This window comes from Alexandromys fortis, unplaced genomic scaffold, assembly GCF_014885135.2.
Source record: "Alexandromys fortis isolate MF-2015 unplaced genomic scaffold, M_Fortis_MF-2015_v1.1 scaffold_200, whole genome shotgun sequence".
Classification (NCBI taxonomy): domain Eukaryota; kingdom Metazoa; phylum Chordata; class Mammalia; order Rodentia; family Cricetidae; genus Alexandromys; species Alexandromys fortis.
The window spans coordinates 273,772-282,503 of NW_026068148.1; the positions used below are offsets into that span (position 1 = coordinate 273,772).

The window sequence follows — 8,732 nt, forward strand, 5'->3', positions numbered from 1 at the left end:
CCTAGACTCATCACCAGACCCACAGGGGTCCTGGATTCGGTCTACTCTCTTGAATGTCCCAGATTCACATCTGGACCCTCAGGGGTCTCTGGCTCTAACTCACTCGCTCAGTGGTTGCTCCCCTGTACCTGTTCTGGTGGAGTTTGCTGTTTCAGGTCTACTCTGGCCCAGGTCACTGGCTCAATCCTAGTCCACCAATATCCCTGGACTCAATCAGCTACTCCTCGCATGGAGTTTGCTTTCTTAGGCCCACCGAGACAAGGTTTCTCTATAGCCTTGGAGGCTGTCCTGTAACTAGTTCTTATAGACCAGGCTGGCCTTGAATATATGAATAAATTTGGAATTATCTAATACCCTGCTATTTCATTGACATGTATAGAAGCTTACTTCATCTAGATATTGGAAAATACTACCTTCTAGCTATTTCTAACATGTAAAGCACAGACTACTGAACTGAATGAATATCTAGAATAAATCAATGAAATACAATAGCTGTCTAAAACCATTCATTGATTTGTAGTATGTGCCAAGCAGTAGGCCAGTCAAAGTGTAAAACTGCTATTTATACATAGATTATAGATTATAAAGCCAAGTCTGAGAATAGGGATCTCTCAACAGTAGATTCTTCTCAACCCTAACTTCTAAATGCTGTTTGCCATGTGCTTTTCTTTTTTATGCAGTTTTTTTATTAGAAATGTCTAACTCATAAACAAGAGTATTGGTGAAAGAAAAATTACCAGGTTCTCAACATAGATTTATCTCAGCATGGTAGGTGATTTTCTTTGTTACATTTTAATGATATAGTACACACTTCATTTTTCATTTTGGACACAGATTTGAGCTCTGTTAGAGGTCTTTGTTCAAGACCTCTCTAATCCTGCTCGCTTCCTTTTAGTCCTGTTCCTTTAGTAAAACAACCATAAAAAACATGCTGCTTGTCAATATTGTATTCTTGAAGCCACCTCACATTTCTCAGGAACTCTCAACCCTTACTTTTATTTGTAACTAGTATTCCTAGGGAAATTTCTGTCTATTGGAGAAAAGAATGTGTAGCTCCTCTATAAGTCACTTAAAGGACTTGAGTCTCAGTTCCCTCATTGATTAGATAAGGTCAACACAATTGGTTCTATCTGTCTTACCCAGATGGCATGACAAATAATGAGTCTCTCCTGTGAGGGGATGATAAGGAGGAGGTAGAGAAGACAGTGAAAACAAAACATGGACATATGGCAAGCAATCTGTTATGTGACTTTTCCTAGGGAGTCATGAATAAACATCTGTGATAGACTGAAGAAACATTAATCCTACAGGAGCCTAGCTCAGCTAATCAGTGAGATTATTGAGCTGATTAACAGGAACATGAGTGAAAAGTTAGTTACAGGAGCATGGATCAGTCAGAAGGCATCACCCATTCAGCATGGGTGAAGACTCATAAAAGTCACAGTCTCTCAGCTCCTTGAAACACTGGCAGGTAGCTAGCTCTACCAATGATTCTTCTCATCACTAGCAATCATTGCTGCTTACAGAGGCTTGGTGATGGGCCTTATGAACATTCCTATTTCACCGCTTTTAGAGCATTGTAAATTTCTAAAGCTTCCTAAATCTTAAGAGCCTCCTTCCTCCCTCCTCCCTCTTCCTTCCTTTCACTAGAAGGGAGGTTGTTGTGATTAGAAAGAAATAGCTGTAAAACACAGTATTTGTTGATAGAAAAAAGAAGAACAACACAAAAGGAATCTCATAGCAAGATTTGGACTCTTAGCAGTACTGAAAGTCAGAATCAGCAGAGACTAAATAAAGTGAGGTTCACAAAAGAATGTAAACTCTGGAAGCATCAAAAAATATGTTGAATCTGAGTAAGAGGAATAGAAAGAAGAAATGAGAGGGCAAATGGGAGAGAGTAGAAAGAACACTTGGGGATGAGCTAGAAATGTAACTCCATGGTAGAGCATTTGCCTAGTATAGGTGAGTTCTTAGGTTCAGTTCTTAGCAAGAACAACAAAAGATTTTTAGGGTCTTATAATGAGTGTCCTTCTGGGACTTTTACAATAGTTCTGAAGATTCTGCAGTTGTAAAGTTATAATTTTAAACCTATGCTCATACATGTGCCTACTAGTGTGCCTATAGCCAGGGTTTCCAGTTTGCCTGGTTAGATTGTTCTTTCTTATGTATGGATTGTTTCAGGCAATGGTCAGGAATTAAATGATACACTGCTTACAAATATGTAGAAAAATGATAGCCATTGATAGTGGTTTGCTATTTACAGAGTAGTAAATTAGAGACAGTAACAAGAGGAGTAGGAAATGAAAATATCAAAAGCAATTAGAAGTGCTGAAGGTGGTAAGTCCATAGAAAGGCGCCAGCATAAAGATCCCTGGGATCCCAGAGGTGGCATATGGACATGAGTTTCCTCACAAATCCAGAGAGAGGAGGCAAGGAACCTGGGATGGGTTGAGGAAGTGCCAAGGATAAGTTCCTCAGCTTTGGGGATTTAGCTTTTTAACAGTTCTGTACACTGATTGTTCTGTAATAAGCTACCTGCTGTGGCCACTGAAGAAACCCTCCTACTTTCTTCCTACCAGCTACCTGGTAAATTCAGTTTCCAAAGAAGGTCATAGAGAATAGTAAGTATTGAGTGGAGATGACTCTTAGTTGGTTACAAGTCTGAGCCTACTGCTTCTACATAATGGTAGCATGAGACAGAATTGTCGAGCAAATGCTCATCTGGTTGTAGGGAGAGCCTTCTTTCTACAATGAATTACCTATTTTTTTTTAATTTCAGATTAATGGAAGACTTGCTCATTAAGTATTCTAGAGTCACCATGGTAGTGGATTTGAAGACTGGCTCTTCCAGTTATTTATGTTATCGTAAGCATAGTATAAAATCTCTCTAAGCCTTGTTCTCTTTCCTTTTTCATATGCAAAGTAACTGTCCCTACATAACCACTATGAGGTATAAGAGGAGCTAAGAGCATGTGTAAGTTCTAGTTGCATGATTACTGTTTTTTTTTTTTTCTGTCTTCACACATTGTTCTCTTGACTAGCAAACCAAAGCCTACTCCCAGAATGTAAACAGACTCTGAACAAATGTGCTTCAAAATCAAATATTCATTGAGCAGAGTGATGCTGGAGCTTAGAGGAAGGGACGCAGTATAGAAATGGACACCTAAACACCCACTTGCAATCAGTTTCCATTTGCAAATCTGTCATTCTTTCTACTCCCAAACAACATTTGGCAAAGTTTTCTAAAAACAAACAAGTTTTGAAATAATGTATATCTTCTAGACCTCCTGGTTCCTCTCATCCCCAAGCCACCATCAAGGTATAGCAGTCCTGTTAAATAGATAGCAGAATTTTAGACCGAGTCTAGAAGGGTCACTCTAGGTCACACAGTGAAATTTCTGACAGCTAAAAGAAGTCTAGTGTCTTACTCCAATTTCCATAGAAAGTCAGTGGCTGGGTGGGGAGCTGAATCCAAACCTCCTAACTCTTGTACAGCTTTGCAAAGAAGGTAGTGTGTGAAAAAGGCTGAAAATTGTGCAATATTCTCCCAGTAGAACACCACTGGCTGTACAATGGCGTATTTTATTCAGGGAATTACAATTGCATTCCTTCTCCCTCTGCTAAGCTCTGTTTGGCACATTGTTGGTATTGAAAATGGAGTAGCTGTAATTCTTTGAGTACTCGCTCTCCCTTCTGTGGGCATGCAATGTGCACAGCCATTTTATTGCCTGGAGATTGCTCATGCTAACAATAATCAGCATATATGCCCAGTATAGATCTAGAAAACAGTTGCTATCTCCTAATGGACAAAGACAATGGGTATTGTTTTCATCCTACTTCCTGTTGTTCCCAGAGCAAAGGGGATTGAGAGGCTTTTAATATTGGCAGGTCTCAAGGTTGAGCAAGGTATCCCACTATAGGAAATGGGCTCCAAAAAGCCATTTGCTCAGCCTCGATACAAGGAGAGGGCCTTGGTCCTGCCTCAAGTTGGTATTGCAAACCTTGTTGACTCCCCAAGGTAGGCCTCACCCCTCTGGGGAGCAAATGAGGGATAGGAAGGGGAGGTGGTAGAGAAGATGAGGGAGAGGGTACTGGGGTTGGTATGTAAAATGAAAAGTAATTTTTAAAAATAAAACATAATGGCAGGTCTCTAAGTAATATGTCAGTGAATATCAAAATAAAAACAGGAGATACAGAGAAAGAAATATGGAGGACTAATATTGGATAAAGGAAGCAAAAGGAAAGGTGGCAAGAGGAAATAGGAGTTTAATGGGTGAGTCAGAAAGTATTGCCTGCTTCACAGTTACTATCCTGTAGCACCTAGTACTATATGCATAGCTATATGATGATATTCCCATAAATAGAATCATCAGCTTGCTCTATCTGTTGTAGGACTGCTGGGTACCTTTTGTTTGTTTTTACATCCCCAGAAGACATGCAATGTGTTTCTCCAAATTTCCTTGACGAGAAAACATGTTCTTGGACTTTACTATCACAAGTTCCTTTATACAAATAAATCAACAATAAAGCTACAATTCCATAGATAGTCTATTTATTCTGGTGCTTATGAATATTTGCTCAAAGAATCAAATTCTTGAGCAGTTCTCCTGGTCTACCATATTGTCATACACAGGCAGTATGTAGCTGATGGTTTGATGAACTTCGTTTTCCACACTTCCAAATGAAGTCTTTGCCATTCTGAACACCTTTCGCTCTGAAGTTCCCTGATGTGTTGGTGGGAACTTGAGAACCACAAAAAGAAATGATTCAAGCCGTGTTCTTAATCATTCGGAGCCTTGCATGGGTATTAGTCTTTGCAAGGTCTAGTTCCTTCACCATGAAGATTTAGACCTCTGCACCTATTCACACAATCACACTCGAGTTTAAAAGGAAAAAAGTCTGCATTAGCATCTGCTAAGATTAATGCAGCACTGAGGGATAATAGCTAGCAGATAGTAAATATTAGGGTAAAAATACTTAATGCTACATGATAGTAATATAAGAACTGTTATATCCAAACACAAGATAAAACCAATAACATATTGTAGACTTAGTGAACATAAAGTCAAACTATGCCTATATTTGGTCATTAAAATGTAAAAATAATAATAAATTCCAAGTTTGTTCAAAACCCTAAGCCATTTTCCCAGATATTACTTAAACAGTCTTACACAAATACAAATCAAGCTGTGGAGAATTTATGAAGAATAGATAATATTTTAAATGTCAATACATAATTGTTTAGCTCTGAATGAACTCATTAATAGACTTTGGTATAGAGCAATTTACAATCTCAGAAAATTATATCTTATCTGCAAATTGAAGTGAACATATATACTATATTATATACAAAAATAATATTTAAGTGATTCTAAGGAAATGGTCTCAAAGGACCCCAACTTGCCCTACAGTATTTAACACAAACACTAGGATGCATGTAAAGATGACACCAAAGGACAATAATGTGGAAGACGATAACAATGATGAATAGTGCCTCTGAACTTCATTCCATAGGAAAAGAGTCATTCTCGATCCTTTAGATGACACTCAGAAGCAACTCAAATATTTTCACCCAGAAGTTTTTAACTTCAATTATACATCTAAGTGAATATATTCATAATTTTAATAAATATATATATATATAGACAGTGAGAATACAGATAGGAAAGGGTACCTTTTAAACAGAGGTAGTTATGCTTTTGATTAGTTGAAAAATCAAGCTACATAAGAGCAATATAAATGTCTCATCTATCAATGTACTCTTATCACCAAGCACAAGATCGAGTAATTGTGTATGTTCAACTAATAGTTTTTCAGTAAATGAACTGAGCACTAACGAGATGTTGGGCAATAAGCAATTGATTTAAATTATTTCATTTTATTTTAATATTAACAATTCTATGAAATACCTTGTGTCATTACCCACATAATTCAGATTAGGAAAATTATATCTACTATTATAGAGATATTTAACCAACTTTATAAAATATATATGCCAAAGTCAGGTACTTAAATTCTTGTCATCTTAAATCTAAAGCCAATAACTATTCTAGTATTGTGCACCTTTGTCCTTTCTTCTATTTGGAAATTCAGACATCTGTTTGAGTTCTTCTATATACTATAAACATTTCTGACACCTCATAACAGTGATCTTTAAATAAACAACCCCCCCACACACACACAATATTTTTATGACCATTAATAAACTATGTCCATAAAGCTGTGATGCAGTTTGTTCTATTAACATTGACAATTTACCATGAGCTTTTCAAGCACTGTACTATACAGGATTTCTATTATTTTAGGTATTTTTTATAGCACTATAAAATGAAGTAGGTGTTACTATAATTCCTATTTTGCAGATCAGAAAATTAAGGTTTAAAAGAGTGAAGTGACTTACCTTAGCAAATTTTCAACAGGAGACAGAAATAAGATTTGAACCTACACATGTCTTATCCAGGGCCCATGGCATGAGTCATTCACCAATTCACTTTGGTGCATGAAAAGCTAGCCAAACTAACGTAAAAGAACTTACTCCTGCCTTAGCAAGCACCATCAAGGCATGCATGATTTTTATATACATACATGCATATACATACATACACACATACATATACATATTTAGCAATGCGTCCTTTGATGCAGTTCTCCTCAGCATCATTTGTGGAAATTGCAAAAGGTTATTAATCTGAAATCCCGCATTGGTCTCCAGCCTCTCTGATAGACAATGTTCCCCCAATCTGTTTGACTAGACTAGATGCTCACATAGTGGCATGCTTAGGTGCACCGTCTATGGCTTTGATCTCTGTCACCTGTCATAGTAACACCAGAACTGCTGGGACAGTAGTGCGGCTACAGTGACACAGGAAGGGCACTGCTTTTAAAAACTTACCCTTTATTTTATTGTTTTTCTAACTACTCGCCACAGTGTACATTTAATGCTGAGAGATTAAAAAATACACAAAAAAAGTGGATAAAAAGTAAAATATCATCATCCAACTACCTAGGGAGAAACTTTGATGACAGTTTAACAGTTCAGTGCACATCCTTTCAGACATGTTGTAAGCATACAGGCTTTTATTTCCTTTCCATTAAGGCTCAAACTGTTCAAAGTAATTTGTAAACTGCCTTTCCTGTGAAAATGCAGAGCAAATATTTTACAACTCCACTTAATACGTTCTTATACCATTTTAAAATGACTCCATCATACCACATCATAAAATGCAGTTGACTTATAATTGAACATTTAAATAGTGTCAATTCTTTAACTATTCAAATAACTGAAAGGAACATAAATGTTATCACTAGGAGAGAAATTAAATAAATATGGTATTATTACTCCATAGGATACCACGCCACAGTTGTACAGCTTGATGGAGAATGCTAGGTGATCACATGAATTCAGAACCAAGATACATTATTAAGTAAAATGAGGAAACTACAAAACTACATGGAAGGACACTTACTCTGCTATGTTAGTTGCAGCTTTATTCACAATAGTCAATATTTGGAAACAACCTAGATGCCCCTCAATCGAGGAATGGCTAAAGAAAATGTGGTACATTTACAAAATGGAATATAACTCAGCTGTTAAAAACAATGACATCATGAAATTTATAGACAAATGGATGGAACTAGAAAAAACCATCCTGAGTGAGGTAAGCCAGACTCAGAAAGACAAACATGGTGTGTACTCACTCATAAGTGGGTATTAGATATAAAATAAAGGGTAACTGTGCTACAAGCTAAATAACAAGGAGGGCTCAAGTAGAGGATACATTATTCCCACTGTGAAGGGAAATAGAATGGATTGCTAGTGGATGGGGGAGGATGGGAATGGAAACAGGAAGGATAAAGTGGGGGAAGGATGGAGGGAGAGAGTACTCAGAGAGACAACTGAAATCTAGGGACATCTCTGAGATGAGCTAGAAACCTAGAACAATGTAAACACCTAGGTATCTAGGAGGGTGATCCTTGCTAAGACTTCTAGTGATAGGGGATCTGGAAACTGAGCCAGCTATCTCCTGTAACGTGGAGAGACTTCCAGGGGACTGACTGGGACACCAACCCAGCCACAAACCCTTCAGCTTACTATTTGCCCTGCCTAGAAGATGCACTGCTGTCAAGATGGCACCAAAATTGTGTGAGTGACCCACTAATGACTGCCCTCCTGGAGACTCATATACTGAGAGGTAACTCACCTGAGAGCCAGGACCCAGAGACAGGATACCCCAGAGGCCTAGGATAGAAACAAACACAAAAGGCAAACAGGTAATGAAATGTTTTCCAATGGTACTCTGATATATTAATAAATTGGTGCCTAACCCAACTGTAATCAGAGAGGCTTCACCCAGCAACTGAAGGAAACAGATCAGTGGAAGCAGAGACCCACAGTCAAACTTTAGGCAGAGCTTAGGGAACCCTGTAGAATAGGGAGAGGAAGGATTGTAGGAGCCAGTTGGGTCAAGGTACCACAAGAACACCCAGAGAACCAACTAACCCATGTGTTGTATTAAGAGCGGCGGGGCTGTGCCCCCAGCACCCCAGCCCCCTTGCTAGCTTATGCCCTGAAATAACAACACACAAACTGTATTATTTTAAACACTGCTTGGCCCATTATATCTAGCCACTTCTCGGCTAACTCTCGCACCTTGACTAGCCCATTTCTAATAAGGTATGTAGCACCCCAAGGTGCGCTTACCGGGAAGATTCTAGCCTATGTCCATCCTGGG

General features: G+C 38.2%; 1 protein-coding gene across 1 annotated transcript in view; it reads right to left on the reverse strand.

Moving 5' to 3' along the window:
* Positions 1-8,240, reverse strand: part of Rtl4 (retrotransposon Gag like 4) — a 134,286-nt gene extending 126,046 nt beyond the window's left edge. Inside the window, exon 1 of the mRNA XM_050127210.1 lies at positions 8,202-8,240. The gene's annotated coding sequence lies outside the window, so the exon portion shown is untranslated. The remainder of the gene's footprint in view (positions 1-8,201) is intronic.
* Between the last annotated feature and the right edge of the window lie 492 nt (positions 8,241-8,732).